The 23,006-nt window shown below is 36.4% G+C and overlaps 1 long non-coding RNA gene across 2 annotated transcripts; it reads right to left on the bottom strand.

The window, feature by feature from the left end:
* Positions 1-660: 660 nt before the first annotated feature.
* LOC118523546 (uncharacterized) lies at positions 661-22,217 on the bottom strand. 2 transcript variants are annotated; one of them, XR_013447559.1, is made up of 4 exons: positions 22,151-22,208; positions 6,909-6,995; positions 5,299-5,499; positions 661-1,765 (listed from the first exon to the last, which is right to left on the bottom strand). It is a non-coding gene; the product is annotated as an uncharacterized LOC118523546 (long non-coding RNA). The 2 variants fall into 2 exon arrangements; XR_004911158.2 differs by lacking the exon at positions 6,909-6,995 and having other exon boundaries at positions 22,151-22,217.
* Between the last annotated feature and the right edge of the window lie 789 nt (positions 22,218-23,006).

Genomic DNA, 23,006 nt, shown 5'->3' on the forward strand with positions numbered 1-23,006 from the left:
AGGATGGAGAAGAGTCAATTGTCTTGCCCAGGTTCATGCACGATAGAAATGTGATGGAGATATCACTAAACCCAGAATATCTGATGCCAACCCCAGGGCTCTTGACACATTATTTCTCTCAGCACCAGAATGCTACTGTTATTTATGGGCCCAGGCTCACCACAGAAGTGAGAGGCACTTCTCATTGAGAGAGGAGCCAGTTATCTAGGGCTTGGGTTTTTCTATACCTTTTGCGTATTTTTTTCTTTTAGTTGACATACAAGATTCCACATAGTATCACGTGCTTATTTTCCACGTAATTATCTGCTATTTTCCATTCACCATTTATGTGTACATGTTGGCAAATGATGACAATTAACATCCTCAAGACTTTATCCACTTTGCAGTGCTTATCCTAAATTCAAAGACATAAAAACACACACATACACACCATAATTTACCTTTCAGAAGAACGTCTACATCGAATAAACCAGCAGCCAAATTGAAAATTCAAAATTGCATCTGGAGCTAATGAAAAACAAAATAATCTACAATAATGCCAGCAATGATCAATAGAATCTGTACTATTCAAGGAGTAATACACAAGTGGTTTTCACTGGCTGGGTGGGTTTTGGACATTGGTCTGCCAACCCACTTTCCTTTCTTCCATGGACTCAGGTAAAATTTCAACTTAGGAAAGGAGTCACCATTTTGTTTTGTTTTGTTTTCCCATGCTCACTCTATCTAGTGAAAAGTTACATGAGCGGGGCGCCTGGGTGGCTCAGTTGGTTAAGCGACTGCCTTTGGCTCAGGTCATGATCCTGGAGTCCCTGGATCGAGTCCCGCATCAGGCTCCCTGCTCGGCAGGGAGTCTGCTTCTCCCTCTGACCCTCCCCCCTCTCATGTGCTCTCTCTCATTCTCTCTCTCAAATAAATAAAAAAAAAAAAAAAAAAAAAGAAAAGTTACATGAGCAAGCCCCCTCAAAATTTAACTTGCTGAGGGACTGGGGGAGAGGATCACAAGCATGACACAGAATGACTGAGAGTGTGGATATGCTGCTCTGGAGTTTCAATTTTGATAAGACAGAAAGAGAAAAAGGGGACGGGGTGGGAGTGGGGGAGAGTGGGGAGGGAGTTTGGGGACAGCTATAGTCCTCTCAAGGTTCTGCTGTAGTGAACCAGGAACACTGGGTATTGGTTATAGTTAGTGAAGAAAGACAAGGGGCAGGAGGAAGCTGAGAGAGAAGCGCAGTGTGGGGTATTTGCTTCAGGAAATTTCCACTGGTATTGACAAGTTTCATCACTCAAAATATAATTATTTCATTATTTTGGTTTGCTAGTTCTTGACAATTATATACCTGTCAGTCCTCAAAGCTGAATCAAGAAACAATAGAAAAATGGAAAGAAAGTGAATATTTTGAAGAATAATGGCTATGTCACCTCTTATTTAGGTGACCTTGACAATATGACAAAACCTTTCAAAGACCAGCTACAAAATGATATCCAAACAGTTTGGTTCTGGATGTGTTAACTGTAACATTTTATTTGAATGTTTCCATTGAGGGTTGTTAAAAAAAATGGCAGAGGGGAGTCTTCAGTTAATCTCTGTGGGTTCTACAGTCTCATATAAATTTGAGGCCCAGAGACCACAGCTACTCAGGAATTTATATTTATAATTATAACTGAATACTTATGTTGAAAGAAAACTAATTTTGCATTAACATAACTTTGTAATGAGGTACTCTGAATGTCACACTCAAAAGAATCCATTGCAGATGTCGGTAACCTGTGAAAAGAAACAGAATATAGTCATGTTTAAATCTGCCAATCACAGGTTTTTCTTTAAGAAAAGTCCACTATAGAATGAGAAACTATCAAAAAAAAAAATACTCTAAAGATCGCATATCTGTATGTTAATATAGTATAATAAATAGGAAAACCACCCTAATCATTTAGGGGAAACATCTGAATTATTTTATTTATGGAAAAGAGGTTTTTTAAAATGCTTATAAGAAAAATCAATATTATTCAGGTTGTTAGTCTTATTACTGGGTAAGCCCTGAAATGACTATTTCACTGTCCCTGAAAAGTCAGTTATTGTAGTGATTGGCAGCATTTTATGCTAGTATTTTTAAGGGATAAACAAACAAAAAAAATTCATTATGATCTAGATGCGAGAAACTTGGTTTTGGGAATGAAATATAACTTAGGAAAAGATAAAAGTCAAAGAAACAAAACCGGTGGTGCAGATTTACATCAGTGATCTCTTCGCCATTCACAAATCCTATGACAATACTTTCAGGGCAGAAGGAAACCAAACCATAAATGAAAAGTGATCCTGACACACTTTCCTTCAGGACACTGGATAGAAGCTTTCTCTGCTTTCCTCTGTGAAATGTCATCTGAGCAGAGAAGTAAAGGAAGAGGAAGACATTGGAGAGCAATAGGGAAGGAGGGAAGAAAAGGAATCTGTCTGGAGAAGGAAGAAAGAAAGGGAAGGAGAATACCCTAATATAGGTTAGAGTAAAAGAGAGATAGGGAAGAAATTCATAGAGGGACATATGCCCATGAGTTAAAAAGAAAGAAAGAACTAGCCAAATGATAGGGGGGGAAAAAGGAAGAAAAGAAAAAAGAAAGAAAGGAAATAAAAGAAACATTATTTACATTGTCTAATAAGTAGAAAGTATGATGCTATTTTTGCCACTCATAATAGAAATTAGGAAACCAAGGAAAGTTCTCTGTGAAGGTTACACTCAGCTATCTCTCAAACAGGAACTCTAAACTCAAATGATGATTTTTGGGGGGGCAAATTATTTAGTGGAGGATAGGGATAAAGAAGTGACTGGAAACTTTGTGATATGTAGTGAAAGGGAAGGATCAATTTACAATTTGTGTTTACAGAATGTAGACATGTTTGTATTTACTTTGGAGTCAGTAGACAGCATGATATGTTGCATCTTGGAATACTTTTTTCCACTGGGTAAAACATGAATTTTTGGAAGTAGAATCCTATGAATAACTGCTTTATTATACCAAAGCTGAACTAAAGTCCCTTGTTGATTTATTTATCCCACCCTGAGAGGCAGCATAGAAGGAAAAAATATTTTACTTCAACATACAGTTAATCATTTCATATTTCTTTGCCAAAACGGAGGTACTTTTAGCCACAATCATGCTCACTTGTGCATCATGCAGCATTCACATGGTGGGGAAGAAAGCCCTGATATACAAACCATCAATTCATGATCCTCTTATGGAAACTTTTCTATACCTTTACTAGAAACAATCCCATTTGGTTCCAAAAGTGCTAAATAAACTGTTTATTACTTTGAAACTTTATCTTTATTATTTGGACTTGATGCTTGTCTACATTCTCACTTTCAAACTAGCCAGCTGGGGAAATAAAGACATATCCTGTTCTTAACATATTTCTGGATTTGCTTAGCTTAATAAAACATTGATATCCACACTTTGAAGGCAAGCCACCTCTAGCCCATCAATTTGACTCCATGATCTTTGAACTGCCCTCTTCATAACCTTCACATTAAATGTCTGCTGGGAAGCAATGAGTTGAGTGTTAGGACCTAAGCCTTGATTTCCCATAATGCTTTGGCTTAGAGTTTAATTCATGTGCATTTCTTTGCATGTCTTAACTATTCCCATGATTCTAACAGAAACTGCATTTGTCAAGCGCACTAATGAGCTCTATATTTTCTAATTCAATTGGCATATCTCCAGCCCCATTTTTTTGAGTAACATTTGACACAATCACTTGCTTTCCTTGAAACCATCAGCCCTTTCTACTTCCAATGTGCTTCCCACAATGGAGAGTGTGTACAGCGAGAATTATGTTTAACAGACTTCCTGGAACCTGTGATTAAAAATGGGATTTCGTTTTGAATAAATCAATGCCTTCTCATGTGAATTGAGAGGCAAAACTCAGGGGAGGGCAGAATTCCTACTGTTTTTGCTGCTTCTGCCTGGCAGGCAGAATCTTCAGAGGATTTATTTCTGCCATGGAACCACTGGTAGAGTTCTCAAAGGCCAGCCATTATATTCAAGAGTTTCAAGAGTGAGGTGTCCATTTTGTTTTCGTAGAGTGTGTCAGAGAACTTTAATTCTAGATCTGGCAGTAATAGTTTTCTGAAACATGCCAGTAGGAATGGAATTCTGTAGTCATGTTGCCTGATCTTAGAAGAGGCATAGTTCCCATGGTGGCTGGGTTCCCTGTTGTAGCTTGAGAATCATTTCTAGAGTTTAGAACTTAAGTCTTCCTTCAGTCACTGAAACAATTCTTAATACTCTGTAATAAAAGCCTTTCTACCCTTAAAACCATCAGTGTTTCCTACATCTCTCTCATTCTCCCTCTCTCTATCTCAGATAAGTATAAGACTGATGTATTGAAAGAACAGAGAGGAGGTGTTAAGTGTAGAAATACCACCTACTCTAGTTTGTATAGGCTCTTCTTTCAACACATCAATCTTGTTCCAACTACCAAGACATTTTTAAGCTGTTTCTTCTGTATCCAACACTCTTCTTCCGTTATTTCTTGTGCTTCACTCCTTCTATTTGCAGGTCTCAGTTGAAATAGCACTTTCTCAAAAAGGCCTTTCCAGACTACCAAAATATTCTGACATCCTGTACATTCCCTCATTGAAAATGTAAAACCTAAAGTTATATTTACTTGTTGATTATCCCTTTTCCCTCATTATAATTTAAGTTCTGCGATGGCAGAGATCTTGCTTGTGTTCTTTCCCACAGATGTTAGAATAGCGCAGACTGTATAGTTAGCATTGAGTAAATGTTTGCTGAGTGGAAAAAAAGATGAACAAATAAATGAATGGTTTGGGAATGTGTTTACTGTTTTCAGGAATTAAAGACTGAAGCTATGTAGATATTATTTATCACATGATTATTTTTTCTTTTACTTGAATACACACACATATCTGTATATATGAAACATATAGAAATTATCATTACTCTTCTTCTTTTAGATCTCTATCTCAACGTAAACCTCAGAAAAGAGAGAAAATCTTCCTTTATTTCTCAAACAATCTTTGTACCTGTCAACTTCCAAGTCCAAGCTTTCAGATTACAAAAATTTGTTATTATTTTTAAAATAAACTTTTTCTTTTAGAGTAGTTCTAGACTTACCAAAAAGTTGCAAAACTAATACATAGAATTCCTATATACTCCATGCCCAACTTCCTCTATTATTAACATCTTACATTAGAAAGGTACATTTGTTACAACTAATGAGCCAATATTGCTAAATTAACTGATGTCCATATTTATCAGATTACTTCAGTTTTTACTTACTGTCTTTTTTCTGTTCCAGGTTCTCATCGAGGATACATTACATTTAGTAGTTGTGTCTCCTTAGGCTCCTCTTGTCTGCAAGTTTCTCAGACTTTCCTTGATTTTGATGGACTTGAGAGCTTTGAGGAATACTGATCAGGTGTTTTGTAGAGTGTTCCTCAATTAGGCTTTGGCGTATGTTTTCCTCATGATGAGACTGGGCTAATGAGTTTTAGCGAAGAAGACCACAGAGCAAAAGTACCATTTTATCAAGAGTATATAAGGTCAACATGACTTACCACTGTTGATACTGAATCTGGTCACCTGACTGAAGTAGTGTTTGTCAGGTTTCTCCATGGGAAAGTTACTCTTTTCCCCCTTTCCAGACTGTACTTTCTGGAAGGAATTCACTATGCCTGGCCTGCACCACCTTTGAGGACAAATTATCTATATAAATTATTTGGAATTCTTCTGCATGGCAATTTTTCTCTAATCCTCTATTAATGTAGTTACTGAATTATTTATTAATGTAAGTATGGACTAATGGATATTTATTTTATACTTTGGGTGATAATCCAGTATTACTTTATTTTGTAGCTCAAATTGTTCCTGCTTTAACCATTTGGGAACTCTTTAGTTGCCAATATAGTTCCTGTGTCCCTTTAACATGTTCCCATAATTAAGGGTGTTTTGTTTTTTTTTTAATTATAACGTCCTTACTTTCTGTCACTACAAGATGCACTAAGCTCATCTTGTGTATTTCCTACCCATTCCTAGAATCATTCCTTTCTCCTAGGATACTTGGTTCCTTTTATTGGAGAATGGTATTAGAAATCAAGATTTGAGCATAGTTATGCTCATTGCTACTTGGGTGTTTTTGCTTCTAAACCCTCTCAGCTGACAAAACACAGAAGTGTGTGTGTGTGTGTGTGTGTGTGTGTACTAACCCATGTATATGCTCATATCTATAAAAATTTCATATGTAACAATTTATATCTCTTTGTCAAAATAAGTTCCAATTGATGTCTCCAATTCCAATCCATTACCATATGAGGCATTTTATCTCCCTCTCCTTGCTGATATGTAATCTTGCAGCATCTGCTGTCAAATCAATGAGCTGTTCAATTCCAGTATGTATGCATAATGGTATCAATAAGAGTACAGTGCTTAGTTTTTTGTTCATTTGTTTTTTGTTGTTTGCTTGTTTCTTGCCTTTAGTTTCAAAGATACCACATGTTTCCAGAGTTATTTATGTTGGTGTATTCTTCTCTTACCTCTTTTAGTGAGGTTGTTTCATACATTTGTAGTATGGTTGATTATTTTGCCACATTCTACATTCTATCCACAGATACATCAACTCCTCAATATTTTTTTAATTTGTATACATGAGGATTCACTCTTTATACTCTGCAATTCTATGAATTTTGACAAATGCATAGTGACATGGATCCATGATTACAGTGTCATGAAGAATAATTTTAACCCCCACCCCAGATATCTCCCTTGTTTCACCTATTCCAATCTCCCCAAAACCAAACCCCTGGCAATCATTGATATATTTACTATCTCTGTAGTTTTTTTCATACAGTGTGAAGCTTTTTCATACCAGCTCCCTTCACTTAGCAACTTACCTTTATGTCTTTTCATGGCTTGACAGCCCATTTCTTTATTATCACTGAATGATATTCCATGTGTAAAGATGCCACAGTTTATCCATTCTGCTATTGAAGGACATCTTGGTTACTTTTAGTTTTTGGCAGTTATGAGAAAGCTGCTATTACATGTGCAAGTTTTCATGTGGACATAAGGCCACTCCAGAGATAGCCATCAGAGATAAAGGAAAACTGCCCTTTACTTATCAAAGAAGCTCTGTAGCTTTCACCTTCTAAAAAATCCAAGTTTTCAGGTGGCAGAAATTGCTCAATACATTTTTCTCTTTTAATTATATATATTTACTCTTTTAATTACATATATAATTCTATAAAACCTTTCCTTGGAACATGTATAGTTCTGGTGTCATAAAACCTTTCATTGGGGCACATATGGTTCCCTTGTTAAGACACCATTCACCCATACAAACATTCACTGATTTATTCCCTGCCAAAAGTCTGTTGGTGTTTTAACCGTCATGTATCTGGCAATGTACCATAATACTTCATTCTAAAAACTGAAAGTCATTTAACATTCATGGAGATTAGAAGATAGCTGAAGATGGCAAAGCAAGACCAGAAATGTAGTTAGGTGTTTAGTAGAATGTTGTGTTCCTCATTTATTACACGTCTTCAAAATAAACATGTGGGTAGAAGAGATGTGGATGGAAGTCAACAATATTCACAAATACCAAATAACGAAAATTGAAACTACAAAGGCATATTTATATACTTTGTGTTTATATGATTCAGGGATACAATAAAGACAAAGTAATCTGAAATCTTGTTACACAAAAAAGTAAAATAGAAAATGAAAGTCCATAATCTATGAAGGAAGACAGACAAAGCCAAATATATTGAATAAAGGGAGAAACCATGGAAGGTATTGATCAAAGTGTCATAGATCAGTACATGTAGATGATTACACAAAAGAGCTGAATATTATTTACTGGTAAATCATATTGTTATAAAATCAATTTACATTTAGTTCTCTGCCACATGGTAAGATCATTCATCTTGTAACACTTCCATTTCTGAAGTCACAACTGCATGAGTGGGCAATGAAGTAGAAAGTGAAAATTTAGGCAATATGGACAGTTAATGGAATTATCTAGATAACTTGAATTAAAGATATTCAATTTCCTTCATTTTGAAAATATTTTTAGGTACAGTGAAAAGACTTCCAGACTTTCTGCATTCTTCAGGTCTTATACTTGAAGATAATTCTTTCAGACAGTTTTAATTGATACACCCATGATGGCCTTAGAGGCTACTCTTCCAAATGTTTCCTGAGCATCTGGAAATGTCTTAGCCCTTCTCACTAATTGTACTTGCCTCCTTACAGGTCTATATCTCATACTGAAGACTAAGTTCTCATGGTAGGCATTTGATACATATTTGCTGCTTCCATAAGCATGTGGTTTAGAGTTGAAAAGACATGGAATTATAAAGACTAACTCTGCCATTTGCTGTGAAAACTTGGCAAATTTAAATGAGCTTCATTAGTCTCTGTTCTTTAATAGGAATGATAGTAATTACTTCTCCTAGGGTAGGTGTACAGAGTCAATGAAGTAAAATACATAGCCCAAAAAGGATAGTGTCTGGACATAGTAGTTGCTCAATAAAAATTAGTTTCCTCTAACTTTTTTTTTCTCCAGAGATGTAATCAGTTACTTTATCCATGAAAGGAGATATATTTGTGTTAAACATATTGGTCACTGCCCAGGTGACAGAAAAGTGCTATCAAAACATGAATATTTTGTTTCATCTACTTTGTTAGGATGCAATATGTTTATGGATCATTAATTTATTCAAGTTTATCAATGATTGCTCCCAAAATTCTTCCTTCCTCAGTGTTTTCTTTTAATCAAATAGTAACACTGTGCCTAATTACACAGAACCTTAAAAAGGAAGTCATTCTTCAAACCATCCTTGCCCATCCCCATTTTCAATTAATCACCCAATCCTGTCCATTTCACCTCTTAAATGTCTCCCATCTCTGTTTATTTTCTCCAGTTATATTGCCATCACCGTAGTCCAAGCTTCTATTAGAGTTTCTCTGAATTATAGAAATGGTTTCCTAACTAGTCTTCTTTACTCTTCTCATTTTCAATCCAGAAACATCTTCATGCTGCATCAAGAGCACTCTTTTTTTTTAAGATTTTTTATTTATTCATTTGAGAGAGTGAGTGAGTGAGAGCACAGCAAGGGGAGAGGAAGTGGGAGAGGGAGAAGCAGACTCCCCACTGAGCAGGGTGACCCACAAGAGGCTTGATCCCAGGACCCCGGGATCATGACCTGAGCTGCAGGCAGATGCTTAACTGACTGAGTCACCCAGGCGCCCCCAGAGCACTCCTTTTAAAATGAAAATATGGCCATGTCAATCTTTATTTAAAACCTTTTTATATCTTCTTGTTGCTCTTAAAATAAAGATCATGCCCTTTGCGTGCTAATAGAAAGCACAGCAGAGTGGGAGCTCCCTTACCTGCCTATCGTGTTCCATTATCTCTATCTCCTGAGACCCTGACCTTCCCTGGGCCATCCACATCAGGAGGTTTGCATATGCTGCTTTCTGTACAACACTATTTCCATCAATTCATACTTCTTTTATTCACATCTCTCCATCCTTTAGGGATCAGTGGAATTTCTTGTCTCAAGGAAACATGCTTTAACCCCAGACTATATCAGATTCCCCCAATTATGCTCTAAGCACGCTTTACCATCCTCAGGACCTCCAATCTCAATTGTAATTTAATGACCACTTATGAAATTAATTGTTTTGCCCATGTGCTCTCCTTGAATATGAGCTTTAGGAGGGCTAGGGCCAAGCCTGTCTTTTTAATGCCCGGATCTCCAGCTCTGGTTTACATAATGGAGTCTCAATAAACATACTTTTAATGAATGAATGGAAGAATAAATGAACAAATGAGAGTAATTGTAAAGAAGTCTGGGTGAGTAATTGTGCTTAATTCCAGATAAGTTTTTAAAAATAAATATTGTCTTCAGTAAGAAAAAAAAAAAAGACATCAACTTTAGTTATCACAGTTGGGATATTCTGTCAGTCCTCAGTGCATATCTTTTATTTATAGATTTCTTACTAGAGAAACTGCTTTTTCCAAGCTGAATTTTGAGCACAGGTACAAATTTGCTATTGATACTTGAAATCATCCTACTCTAACCCTAAGCTTTTGGATTCTAAATGATACCCACTCCAGACACCTTGAAATCTGACTGTAACATTGCTTGTGCATCACCTCATGACCTTTGCTCAGCCAGTAAATTGAAGTTTTATGTCCCTAGAGTTAAGTTGGAATAAACCGGAAAATAGAGTTTCCTTCACTATTAGTTCTAGCCCATCTAATCTTCTTGCTCAAGGGATTCACCTCAGTTCAATTATCACATCCAGAAAAAGATATGAGTCTTAACCAATTGTTCATCGTCCAACAATTTCCAGTGAGGTCATTGATATCCACCAGCCAGAGCCACTGACCGCTCAACCTTACCAGAACCCAAAAGACTATAAAATAATGTGAGATGTGAATTGTGTCTTTTTCTGTTCATAATTTAATTTTGCTAGGCCTCTCAACAGTAGTGGTTGACAAAGCAGATTGATGCTTTTATCTAAGTAATGTAACATAATTATTTAATGTCTTAGATCATATTCAAGTCATGATTTCAGTGAGTCCATACCTAACTAAAGCAGGTGTGATAGTAAGATCGACCCATTAGCCCCAGTAAAGAGATTAAGAATATGTCTACATTTGACACATTTTTAGTATAAAGAGAAATCATCTGTATAGTTAGTCCCCCAAAATAAACTCAGTCAACTGGTTTAAAAGAGAGCTGGACTTACCCTCTAACCAGATCACACATTCTAGTGCCAAACTACATGGCAGAGCTGTTTCAAGTACAAGTATAATGTTTGTGACTTCGCTTTGTTTTTCTAACAATAACTCTTAGGTAGAGATTATGAATTATTATGTAATCCATCTCTGCTCCAAGAGACTATTTGATAAAAAATATTGTGAAGAATTCAGCAGCAAGCAAGGAAGTAAACAGCAAAGGGACCAAGTGAGGTAGGAAAAGACTCTCCCCCAGCCCCAAACTGCAAGTTGCTTTCTAAACACAAAGCATGTTTCTCATATTGTAAATCAGCAGGGTATACAACAAAACATCAAACTTGGGAAACAAACATCTTCTGCCTATTAAAGCTTAAAGAGAAACATCTTCCTGTAATTCAGTAAAGCTTTGCTATAATAGGATATAAAGTCTTAGTTGCTTTAATCTATATCACCCTGATGATTCTTAACACTTTTTTCTTGAACTGATCTGTTTTTTCCATTCAGTAATTAACTTCCTTGTTAATAGGGGCAGGATTTTACAAACCCTCTCTAACTCCCCAGCACCTAGCATAGTGCTGGGTGCATACTAGATGCTCAGTAAATATTATAATATTTATAATAGAATACAATATTATCTCAGTAATAGAATAATTAGTTTTGAACCGGAGTGATTATACAGTAACATGGCAAGATAGAAAAGACACTATCTGCTGCTCCTAGCTTTACTACTATTCTCTCTGCTTAGAATTCCTGTCTGCCCCTCTTTCATTTGGCCAACTCCCTAGGCATACCTCAAGTTCAACTCAATATCACCTCTTCACATAAAATCTTCCTTAATATCCATAAGGTAAAGATAGTATGCCAAACTTTGTGCCCCTGTAATTCCCTAATCATCAATCTTTTAGCATTTACTGACAAAATAAAAAGTATTTGTGAGTACTCCCCTTTCATCCCAGATCATGGGTCTGCTGGGTACAGAGGTATACCTTTTCTCATCTTGGAACTGGATTTTAAAAAAGGGTTAATGCTAGAAATAGATTTTTAAAAAAGAAAAAGATTTTTAATGAGTCAATAAATCAAGGAAGAGGGATGATGCATGCTGATGGTAATTTACATTAAATTGTAGACCTAATTTTTACTCTTCTTTTGTTTTCATTTAAAAAAATCTGTGGGGCTCCTGCATAGCTCAGTTGGTTAAGCGTCTGCCTTCAGCTCAGGTCATGATCCCGGGGTTCTGGGATTGAGCCCCACATTGGACTCCCTGCTCAGCAGGGAGTCTGCTTCTCTCTCTCCCTCTGCTGCTCCCCTCAGCTCGCTCTCTCTCTCTATCTCAAGTAAATAAATAAAATCTTTAAAAAACTAACAATAAAAAATCTAAGTATTATATCTTCACTCTAAATGTGAAATACACTGTTATTTAAATATTCATATAAAATTGCTTAAATAGCAAAGTTATCTTTTAAATACAAGTATCTTATTTAACATAAGAATTTAGTCAAAATCTAGAGAGGAGGAGCAAGATGGCAGAGGAGTAGGAGATCTAAATTTCATCTGGTCCCAGGAATTCAACTAGATAGGTATCAAACCATTCTGAACCCCTACAAACTCAACAGGAGATCAAAGAAAAGAATAGCAGCAACTCTCTGAACAGAAAAGTAACCACTTTCTGGAAGGTCTCTTCTGATTTGTTTAGTGTATATTTTTCTGGGGTTGTTGTTAGCTTGTTAGCATTTTGTTCTCTCATTCATCTGTTCTCCTCTGGACAAAATGACAAGATGGAAAAACTCACCTCAAAAAAAAGAACAAAAGGCAGTACCGACTGCCAAGGACCTAATCAATACAGACATTAGTAAGATGTTGGAATTAGAGTTCAGAATGACAATTATAAAGATACTAGCTGGGCTTGAAAAAAAGCATGGAAGACATTAGAGAAACCCTTTCTGGAGAAATAAAAGAACTAAAATCTAACCAAGTTGAAATCAAAAAGGTTATTAATGAGGCACAATCAAAAATGGAGGCTCTAACTGCTAGGATAAATGAGGCAGAAGAGAGAATTAGTGGTATAGAAGACCAAATGATGGAGAATAAAAAAGCTGAGAAAAAGAGAGATAAGCAACTACTGGATCATGAGGGCAGAATTTGAGAGATTACCATAAGACGAAACAGTATTAGAATAATTGGGATCCCAGAAGAAGAAGAAAGAGAGGTGCAGAAGGTATAATGGAGCAAATTATAGCAGAGAATTTCCCTAATTTGGGGAAGGAAACAGGCATCAAAATCCAGGAGGCACAGAGAACCCTCCTCAAAATCAATAAAAATAGGTCAACACTCCGACATCTAACAGTAAAACTTACAAGTCTCAGAGACAAAGAGAAAATCCTGAAAACACTCGGGACAAGAGGTCTGTAACCTACAATGGTAGAAAGATTAGATTGGCAGCAGACCTATCCACAGAGACCTGGCAGGCCAGAAAGGACTGGCATGATATATTCAGAGCACTAAATGAGAAAAATATGCAGCCAAGAATACTATATCCAGCTAGGCTGTCATTGAAAATAGAAGGAGAGATAAAAAGCTTCCAGGACAAACAGAAACTAAAGGAATTTGCAAACACGAAACCAGCCCTACAAGAAATATTAAAAGGGGTCCTCTAAGCAAAGAGAGAGCCTAAAAACAACATAGCCCAGAAAGGAACACAGACAATATACAGTAACAGTCACCTCACAGGCAATACAGTGGCACTAAATTCATATCTTTCAATAGTTACCCTGAATATAAATGGGCTAAATGCCCCAATCAAAAGACACAGGGTATCAGATTGGATAAAAAAAAAAAAAAAAACAAGATCCATCGATATGCTGTCTGCAAGAGACTCATTTTAGACCCAAAGACACTTTCAGATTGAAAGTGAGGGGGTGGAAAACCATTTACCATGCTAATGGACACCAAAAGAAAGCTGGGGTGGCCATCCTTATATCAGACAAATTAGATTTTAAAACAAAGACTGTACTAAGAGATGAGGAAAGACACTATATAATACTTAAAGGGTCTATACAATGAGAAGATTTAACAATTGTAAATATCTATGCCCCTAACATGGGAGCAGCCAATTATATAAGCCAATTAATAACAAAGCAAAGAAACACATCGACAACAATACAATAATAGTGGGGGACTTTAACATCCCCCTCACTGAAATGGACAGATCATCTAAGCAAAAGATCAACAAGGAAATAAAGACTTTAAATGACACACTGGACCAAATGGACTTCACAGATATATTCAGAACATTCCATCCCAAAGCAACAGAATACACATTCTTCTCTAGTGCCCATGGAACATTCTCCAGAATAGATCACATCCTAGGTCACAAATCAGGTCTCAACCAGTACCAAAAGATTGGGATCATTCCCTGCATATTTTCGGACCACAGTGCTTTGAAAGTGGAACTCAATCACAAGAGGAAAGTCGGAAAGAACTCAAATTCATGGAGGCTAAAGAGCATCCTACTAAGGAATGAATGGGTCAACCAGGAAATTAAAGAAGAATTAAAAAATTCATGGAAACAAATGAAAACACAACTGTTCAAAATCTTTGGGATGCAGCAGAGGCGGTCCTAAAAGGAAAGTATATAGCAATACAAGCCTTTCTCAAGAAACAAGAAAGGTCTAAAAAAAAAAAAAAGAAAGAAAGAAAGAAAGAAAGAAAGAAAGAAAGAAAGAAAGAAAGAAAGAAAGAAAAGAAACAAGAATGGTCTCAAATACACAACCTAACCCTACACCTAAAGGAGCTGGAGAAAGAACAGCAAATAAAGCCTAAACCCAGCAGGAGAAGAGAAATAATAAAGATCAGAGCAGAAATCAATGAAATAGAAACCAAAAGAACAGTAGAACAGATCAACGAAACTAGGAGCTGGTTCTTTGAAAGAATTAACAAGATTGATAAACCCCTGGCCAGACTTATCCAAAAGAAAAGAGAAATGACCCAAATCAACAAAATCATGAATGAAAGAGGAGAGATCACAACCAATACCAAAGAAATACAAACAATTATAAGAACATATTATGAGCAACTCTATGCCAGCAAATTAGATAACCTGGAAGAAATTGGATGCATTCCTAGAGATGTATCAACTACCAAAACTGAACCAGGAAGAAATAGAAAACCTGACCAGACCCATAACCACTAAGGAAATTGAAGCAGTCATCAAAAATCTCCCAAAAGACAAAAGCCCAGGGCCAGATGGCTTCCCAGGGGTATTGTACCAAACATTTAAAGAAGAATTAATACCTATTCTTCTGAAACTGTTCCAAAAAATAGAAATGGAAGGAAAACTTCCAAACTCATTTTATGAGGCCACCATTACCTTGATCCCAAAACCAGACAAAGACCCCATCAAAAAGGAGAATTACAGACCAATATCCCTGGTGAACATGGATGCAAAAATTCTCACCAAAATACTAGCCAATAGGATCCAACAGTACATTAAAAGGATTATTCACCATGACCAAGTGCAATTTATTCCTGGGCTGCATGGTTGGTTCAACATCCACAAATCAATCAATGTGATACAATATATTAATAAAAGAAAGAACAAGAACCATATGATCCTCTCAACAGATACAGAAAAAGCATTTGACAAAGCACAGCATCCTTTCTTGATTAAAACTCTTCAGAGTGTAGGGATAGTGGGTACATACCTCAATATCGTAAAAGCCATCTATGAAAAACCCACAGCGAATATCATTCTCAATGGGGAAAAACTGAGAGCTTTCCCCCTAAGGTCAGGAACACAGTAGGGATGTCCACTATTACCACTGCTATTCAGCATAGTACTAGAAGTCCTAGCCACAGCAATCAGACAACAAAAAGAAATAAAAGGCATCCAAATCGGCAAAGAAGAAGTCAAACTCTCACTCTTTGCAGATGATATGATACTTTATGTGGAAAACCCAAAAGACTCCACCCCAAAACTGCTAGAACTCATACAGGAATTCAGTAAAGTGGCAGGATATAAAATTAATGCACAGAAATCAGTGGCATTCCTATACACCAACAACAAGACAGAAGAAAGAGAAATTAAGGAGTCGATCCCATTTACAATTGCACCCAAAACCATAAGATACCTAGGAATAAATCTAACCAAAGAAGCAAAGAATCTGTACTCAGAAAACTATAAAATACTCATGAAAGAAATTGAGGAAGACACAAAGAAATGGAAAAACGTTTCATGTTCATGGATCGGGAGAACAAATATTGTGAAGATGTCAATGCTACCTAGAGCAATCTACACATTCAATGCAATCCCTATCAAAATACCATCAATTTTTTTCAAAGAAATGGAACAAATAATCCTAAAGTTTGTATGGAACCAGAAAAAACCCCGAATAGCCAGAGGAATGTTGAAAAAGAAAAGCAAAGCTGGTGGCATCACAATTCCAGACTTCAAGCTCTATCACAAAGCTGTAATCATCAAGGCAGTATGGTACTGGCACAAAAACAGACACATAGATCAATGGAACAGAATAGAGAGCCCAGAAATGGACCCTCAACTCTATGGTCAACTTATCTTTGACAAAGCAGGAAAGAATGTCCAATGGAAAAAAGACAGTCTCTTCAACAAATGGTGTTGGGAAAATTGGGTAGCCACATGCAGAATAATGAAACTGGACCATTTCCTTACACCACACACAAAAATAGACTCAAAATGGATGAAATACCTAAATGTGAGACTGGAGTCCATCAAAATCCTAGAGGAGAACACAGGCAGCAACCTCTTCGACCTCAGCCACAGCAATTTCTTCCTAGAAACATCGCCAAAGGCAAGGGAAGCAAGGGCAAAAATGAACTATTGGGTCCTCATCAAGATAAAAAGCTTTTGCACAGCAAAAGAAACAGTCAATGAAACCAAAAGACAACAGACAGAATGGGAGAAGATATTTGCAAATGACATATCCGATAAAGGGCTAGTATCCAAAATCTATAAAGAACTTATCAAACTCAACACCCAAAGAACAAAGAATCCAATCAAGAAATGGGCAGAAGACATGAACAGACATTTTTCCAAAGAAGACATCCAAATGGCCAACAGACACATGAAAAAGTGCTCAACATCACTTGGCATCAGGGAAATCCAAATCAAAACCTCAATGAGATATCACCTCACGCCAGTCAGAATGACTAAAATTAACAAGTCAGGAAATGACAGATGTTGGTGAGGATGTGGAGTAAGGGGAACCCTCCTACACTGTTGGTGGGAATGAAAGCTGGTGCAGCCACTCTGGAAAATAGTATGGAGGTTCCTCAAAAAGTTGAAAAAAAGCTACCATAAGACCCAGCAATTGCACTACAGGGTATTTACCCCAAAGATACAAATGTAGGGATCCGAAGGGGTACATGCATCCCAATGTTTATAGCAGCAATGTCCACAATAGCCAAACTATGGAAAGAGCCAAGATGTCCATCAACAGATGAATGGATAAAGAAAATGTGGTATATATATATATATATATAGAATTCTATATATATATATAGAATATTATGCAGCCATCAAAAAAACCAAAATCTTGCCATTTGCAATGACGTGGATAGAACTAGAGGGTATTATGCTAAGCGAAATAAATCAATCAGAGAAAGACATGTATCATATGATCTCACTGATATGGGGAATTCTTAATCTCAGGAAACAAACTGAGGTTTGCTGGAGTGGTGGGGGGTGGAGGGATGGGGTGGCTGGGTGATGGACATTGGGGAGGGTGTGTGCTATGGTGAGCACTGTGAATTGTGAAGACTGCTGAATCACAGACCTGTACCTCTGAAACAAATAATACATTATATGTTAAAAAAAAAAAAAAGATAGTAGGAAGGGAAAAATGAAGGGGGGGATATCGGAGGGGGAGATGAACCATGAGAGACTACGGACCCTGAGAAACAAAATGAGGGTTCTAGAGGGGAAGGGGTGGGGGGATGGGTTAGCCTGGTGATGGGTATTAAAGAGGGCATGTATTGAATGGAGCACTGGGTGTTATATGCAAACAATGAATCATGGAACACTACATCAAAAACTAATGATGTAATGTATGGTGATTAACATAACATAATAAAATAATACTAAAAAAAAAAAAGGAATTTAGTCCAAATCTAGAGAAATGAAAGGTTGCATGACTGTCGTATCAATCAACTACAAACTGGTTAAAGCAAGTTTCTGAAGAGAAACTTGAGAGTGGCTTTTCCATTCTCTTTTGTTGTATCTTTTAATTTAATTCCTTCAAATATAACTTTAATACAGAATTCTTTGAGAACAAATTTCTAGTGCTCTCCTTTAATAAACAGAATACCAATGTCACATTCTGAAGGGCTTTTATTTCCCACATTTTTCAGAACATGACAATAATAGTTTTGTGCATTTATGTGTTTTAGTTATTATTATGTTTTTTAAGGTTTTCCAAAAAACAGTGATTTACTTTGTAAATAATTTTCTACAATTCAGGATTTCATGAAAAATCCTAAGTTTATATGGCATTAGATTTTTTTTTTCCCACATTGGTCTCTGGTGATATATTTTCAAGACTTTTAATGTCTTATATTTATAAGCTTCACCTCCATGTTGAAGTACCTCGAATCCTCTTAATGCCTAAGGATTCCTGGCAGCTTATATTTGTATGTGTAAAAGATAGGCCAAATCTCCATGGGAGAACATTCAAAATAGAAACAAATGTACCCCTGCTTAGTTTATGCATTAAACATTTTTCTCCAAATATTTCAGGAATGAGAGAGTTTTTAAAAATTAATATCCTTAGTATTTGAAAATAATGTTCTTTTGTGAACTATTAATTTTTCATATTACGGCAATTTAACATCCTTGGAGATCTGGTGTCTTTATAAATTCTCTTCTATTCTTCTCCCATAGAACCCGTTTTCCTATGAAATCATATGAAATATTTTTTATGAATACAAATTTACTTACACTCCATGATTTTATTTTAAACTAAAAGCTCAAAAGTTTTAAGTTAATAAAAATCTCAACACATCACGTCTACCTTTATTGGGTAAATTTGAATTAACGCAGATATGGGCATTTATTATTTTTCAGAACAAACAAGAAAACCTAAGTTGCTTTAAAATAGTCAGGCCCATGTGAGGTCTAAGGCTTTTAAAAAACTGAAAAGTTACATTAATTACAAGGGAACCTCAATACAAGCATCTGGAGTTACTCAACAGATTTCTTAAGGAATGTCAATTTTGCACCTGGACATGAGTATTTTCACTTCTGCGAATCATTATGCTTAATGTTGGCTCTAGGTCCTTTACTCATAGATTATTGCACATTAATGGCACCATTCAAATGCCATCCCTAGCTGGAATCATGCACCTCCATGCTCTACTGTTTATAGTTTTCTAGGCACTCCTCTATCAATCTCCAAACCTGTTCAGATACGTTTGAATCCTATTTTCTTACGACAGGTTTCTCACTTTCAGACTCAAGAACGTAACGGCCCAGAATTTCTCCCCTGCCATCTTTAAAATCAATAACCTTAAAACAATCTTATTACTCTCTTCTGACTTAGGACCAAATCTATATTCCAGCTGGAGTCAGACAAGCCACATAACACATACACACACACGTACATACATGAGAATTTTTAACCACAGTTTCTCCTTGTGTGGGAACATGGGATTTCAATCATGTAACTTCTAGATGGGGAAATCTGATGCCCTGGCTGTTCATTTTTTAGGAGCATTGAAAAGCCATTAAAAGTATGTTTCTTTGGACAGCTATAGGACAGTGCAGATTTTCCATCCTACTTTCCTATATGCAGTTCCTTCTTAAATTGTATTATTCACAACATTTCAAAGTCAATGTCCTAGAGGGACATGAAAAAGGTTACAGAGAAAGAAATGCACATTTAAGAAGCCCCCTAGAGAATCACAGATAAGACGTTTCAAGTTTATTTAGACCCCATGTATGCAAGATTCTATATAAGCAAATTAGGGGATTAGAGAAAGATAGGCAAAATATCACATCTCCATCCAGCTTTTGTTTCTTCATAGTACTTGTTCATTTATTTATTTATTGTCTCTCTTTATGCACCAAATTAAAACCTTGTAAGAGTTGGGGCTTTGCCTGTTTGTTCACTACTCAATTTGGCCCTAGAATAGCACCTTGGACATTATATATACTCAAGGAATATTAGCACAAAGAATGAATGAATGGACATAAAAAAGATTCATATTCAAAGGAAGCTGTCTGATTTCCTTTCATCGTATTGAAAGGATTTTATCACCAACATAATCTTTCCTTATAGAACATAAATGGTAAATGAAGACTAAATATCTCAAGAAACACAGCTCAGTGTTCACTAAAAGCAAATTCCTATTTACTGCCTGAGAAGCAAAATAAAGTAGGGAAAGGAAGACTTAGTTATTAAGCCAGAGGCATTTTGTACTGTGTTGAACAACACAATCATCACTGGTACTGAAGGCAGCTTTGAAAATCAGAAGCAGGGGTGTAGAGTTCTTCTATACCATGAGCTGATGATTGATGATTGCATTGTGATAGAAAAAGCATCAGATTCAGAGTTCTATCTCAATTAATGAGTAAGCAATTAGTATTAATATTACATTTTTTATTATTAGTTATACTATATATATGTGTGTATTTATATATTACTATGTATAATAATTACGGAAGTCGGTTGGATTTGGTTTCAAATCCTAGCTCTGCCACATGCCAACTGGTGACCTTGGCACGATACTTAAGCTCTCTCAATCTAATGTTCTCATCTCTTTCCCTGAATCATTGTAAATACTAAGAGACATAATGTTTAAAGTGCTTTACCCATGTCTGATATGATAAATGGTGATGATGATGATTATAATGGCAATGTTGATTCATACAAATTAAAGTCAGGTAAATGGAATGAACTAAAGTATTGACATACTAAGGAAAGTTTTCTTTCCAGGCAGAAACATAATTTGTGAGAAAGACCTTCAGAAAATCTACATTTCGTTCTATGTCCTTGATACAATTCTTAAGAGTGGATGATGTGACCCTAGATATCACCGAGAATTATTGCAACTGAAAGAACAAAAAAAAAAGAAATAAAGAAGAGAATATATATATATATCTACTGTTTTATGAACAAAACACAAATATTTCAAAGATCTTTAAAAATAAAAAATATTTTAACAATAACTCAAAGTTGTTATTTTCAACTCACTACTATGAACTATGTTGGTATATCTTAACATAAAAATTCTTTACCTCCAGGCCTCAAAAAATATATTTGGCTATTCCTCTGTTTGGAGTTTATTTTAAGGCTCAGATATAGACTGATGAGCTTATTAATGGTCCTTGTTTTCTCCTTGTTCTCCGAGCACTGATTTTTTTCCCAATGGATAAAGGTTTGTTGTATATTTTCATACCCTTTAAACACACATATGCTTGCACATTGACTCTATTTTCAGTCAGGCAATATATTACTTTAAATTGTCACTAGTATATATCACAACTTCATCAGATCCCCCTTCTCATAACAACAATAAAATACATATACTGGAGAATATGCTAGTAACCCTGTCAATGAGCAGCTTAACCCATAAACGAGATGCATACAGCTATCAAAACTTAAAATATAAAGAACAAAACAGAATCTCAGCCACCACAGTGGCAAAGACATTATTTGTATTCATACATTCCCTAGGATTAAGCAAGAGTTCTTAGTGCTTATCTGGATAGATGACCATAAGGTAAAGAACAAAGTTTTAAAATAAGTCAATTTTCCCTTGGTGTTCTTCACTTCATGTTTTGAATCTTTTTAAATTCCTGTCTCCAGTACCTGAAGACCATACCAGGCCTCCTGGTTACCAAAGACCAGTCCCAATTTAGTCTTCCAGCAACACTGCTTCAGTGGCGAGTGCCCAGGCTACAGAAGTCTGTATGGACCACACATGTGCCCTGTGTCCCTTGCCCTTATGACACGATTGTCGTCCGACTACAGATTGCTTTAAATCAGCGCTGCTGCTCATATCAAAGCTTGACCATCTAAGGCCCGGAGGCCAAATCCAGACTGTCATCTCTGCACACAGGTAAAGTGTCACTGGAACACAGCCACACCCATTCACTTACACATCATCCATGGTTTCTTTGGTACTACAATGGCGGAGTGAGTAGATGCTGCAAAGACCCTATGGCTCACAAAGCATAAAACATTTACTCGTTAGCCCTTTACAGAAAGCTTGCTGACCCTGCTTCACCACTGTACTGCAATCCCTCAGACCACATCTTCTAGATACTGTTTTAGTGTCGCTTCCCAGGCTGCCTCAGGATCTGGTTCTGAGGACCTCAGCTTTGAAACTCTTATCCCATCTCCTCTGACTTACCTTTTGCCCCATGGACATGTTCTCTGAGACAATTCCTCTACAACCCCTCTGCCTCCTCTCTTCAACTGTAATGCACACCCCTTGGACTACAGCTACTCTCATTCACTTGAATGCCGGCCAAGCCTGATCCTGTCTGGCTTCCACTCAGCTTCAGCCCACACAGCTGGAATTCCTTTTAGATTCACCTGTTGCTTCAGATAAGGCCTCTGGCAAGTGTACTGAATGTCAATGCATTAGCTTTCTAAATTAACACATACAGCTGTAGAAAAACATTGTCTTGCCTGATCTTCCCTCGCCATATGACTTTTTTCTCCTTTGAAACAGTAGACAGGCTTCAAGCAGTTGAGTTATGTTTCCAAAGAAGAAATGGCAAATTAAATTTCTTTAACTTGCAGGGTCCCTTTAAAGAGAGTAAATTTAAAGGATTCAGGGAATTTGGGCTAGAAAGGACCTTTTTCCAAGTTCACCTGTGGCTCCCTCATTCATCATGGTGTTCAAGTTCCTGCCATATTTTCTCAATTTGTTGTACATTTATATCAGAGAGAAACATACTAAGGCTTATAAATTGGAAACTGATTCATAGAGTCATTCATTTTGGTTAGGATTGAGTCCTGTTTTCAGCTTAAAAAATATTTATTTGGGAATAAATTCACCTTAGTTTAATATACATATTATTGCCTGTAGTAAAAGACAATATGTTTGAATTTCACAAGTCTCTAAGAGCTCTAAACTCTCTTGCATTGCTTGGTATAGGTTTCAACCTCCGCCAATTTTTTTTTTTTTTTTTTTTATAGAAGGATAAGTTTTAGAAGTGAAAAAGCCTAGGAGCCTTAAGGCTAATAAATAGATTATCATG

The sequence above is a fragment of the Halichoerus grypus genome, chromosome 5 (assembly GCF_964656455.1).
Source record: "Halichoerus grypus chromosome 5, mHalGry1.hap1.1, whole genome shotgun sequence".
Lineage (NCBI taxonomy): Eukaryota > Metazoa > Chordata > Mammalia > Carnivora > Phocidae > Halichoerus > Halichoerus grypus.